This window comes from Eimeria mitis, genomic scaffold (genome assembly GCF_000499745.2).
Source record: "Eimeria mitis Houghton genomic scaffold, Emh_scaff674, whole genome shotgun sequence".
NCBI classification, from domain to species: Eukaryota; Apicomplexa; class Conoidasida; order Eucoccidiorida; family Eimeriidae; genus Eimeria; species Eimeria mitis.
Genome location: NW_013574861.1, coordinates 2,698 through 5,218, shown reverse-complemented (window position 1 = coordinate 5,218; position 2,521 = coordinate 2,698).

The window sequence follows — 2,521 nt, the reverse complement described above, 5'->3', positions numbered from 1 at the left end:
GCAGGATGCATCGGCCCCATTCAGGTATTTATTATTTTATTAATTTACTATTTTTATTTTTATTTTTATTTTATTATTATTTATTTATTATTATTATATTTATTTGTTTATATATATACAAACAGAAAAAACAAAAAATATATATACAGAGCCCAAGCTACAGCAGGATACTCCACCTTTTATGTATTTATTGTTTATTAATTTTTTTTTATTTTTATTTATTTATATAATTATTAGTTTAATTATAATTATAAATATAAATAAATAAATAAATAAATAAATAAATAAAAATTATATAAATATAAGTAGTAATAAAAAATAATTATAATAAGCAAACCCAAACTACAACGAAATGTATTTATTTTATATATTATTTGTTTAGTTTTACTCTTGTTTTTTTAATAGTTATAATATAAATAATAATTATATTTATATTTATATTTATATTTTTATTTATATTTATATTTATATTTATATTTTATATTTATATTTATATTTATATTTATACTTATATTTTTATTTATATTTATATTTATATTTATAAATAATAGTAATAGTAAAATACTACACCCTTCATCTGCTGTACTCTGTCTTATATTAATTAAAATTATTATAATTATAATTATACTAATATAAATAAAAAATATAATAAAAATATTATAAATAATAATAATAATAATAATATATATAATATTAATAATAATTTTTATTATAATAAATAACAGCAACACGATACCCTTTATATTCTCTTTTTTATAAATTTTAATTATAATAATAATTATAAAAATATTAATTAATAATAATATTATTATGTAGTAATAATAATTATTATTAGTAGTAATGATAGTAATAGTATATAATAGTAATTATTATTATAATAATAATATATAAAAATAATTATTATTATTAGTAATAATAATAATAATAGTGATATTATATAATAGAAATAAAAACTATTACTAGTAAATAATAATAGTACTAATAATATATAATCATATATTATATATATATATATATATATATATATATATATATATATATATATAATAGTATATGATAGTAGTAATCCTTTTTATTTATAATGATAATAATATTATATAATAATTATAAAAGTAAAAGAAATAATAATAAGAATATAAAATGATTATAATAGTAATACTAAGATAATAATATATAAAAATAAAAAAAATAAAAAAAATAAAAATAATAAAAATAATAAAAATAAAAGTAATAATAATACTAAACCCTAAACCCCCAGAAGATACACTACCCTTCAGGCGAGGATTTTTTAATTAATAAATTAAAAAAAATATAAAAAAATAAATAAAAATAAATAAATAATAAAAGTAAATAAAAATAATAAATAGTAGTAATATTAAATAGTAATTATACATAAAAAAAATAATATTAAATTGTGATGATAGTAATAATAAATAATGATTATAAATAATAAAATAATAAATATTTTTTATAGTAGTAATAATAATAAAATAATAATAGTAATAATAAATAACAATACTAATAGTAATAATAATAAAAATAAATAATAATAATAATAATAATAAATTTAGTAATAGTAATAAAAATAAAAATAAATAATTATAATAGTAATAGTAAATATAGTAGTAGTAATAATAATAAAAATAAATTATGATAGTAGTAATAATAAATAATTGTAGTAATAATAATAATAATAATAAAAATAAATAATAATAACAATACAAAAAATATAAAAAAATAATAGTAATAGTGAAATAGTAATAATAATAAATAGTAATAAGGTTTAGTAGTAATAATATTAAATAATAATAAATAATAAATAATAAAAACAAATAATAGTAATATTAATAAATAATAATAATAAAAAATAATAATAATGATAAATAAAAAAAATAATAAATAATAATAAATAATAATAATAGTAATATTTGTAAGTAATAATAATAAATAAATAATATTAATAGTAAAGAGTAAATATAATAAATAATATTAATAATAAATAATAGTAATTAGTAGCAATAACAATAAATAGTAATAATTTTTATTATTTTATTTTTATATAATAAAAATAATAAATTATAATAATAATAAATAATAATAAATATAATAATAATAATAATAGTAATAGTAAATAATAAAAGTAATAATATTATTATAATAATAAACAATAATTATAATAAATAATAAGTGTACAGATTATAATAATAAATAATAGTAATATTAAATGATTATAAAAATAATAAATAAAAATAATAATAAATAAAAATAATAATAAATAAAAATAAGAATAATAAATAGTAATAATAATAGTAATAATAAAAATAAATAGTAATAGTAATAAAAATAAAATAAAACTAAAAATAATAATTAGTAGTATATAAAAATATAAAATATTTTAATCTAATAGTAAGTATGAATAACTATAATAAATAAAAGTAATAATAATAATAAATATAAGTAATAATAATAATAATATAATAATAACATAATAAGAAGATAGTAATAAAATAATAATAATATA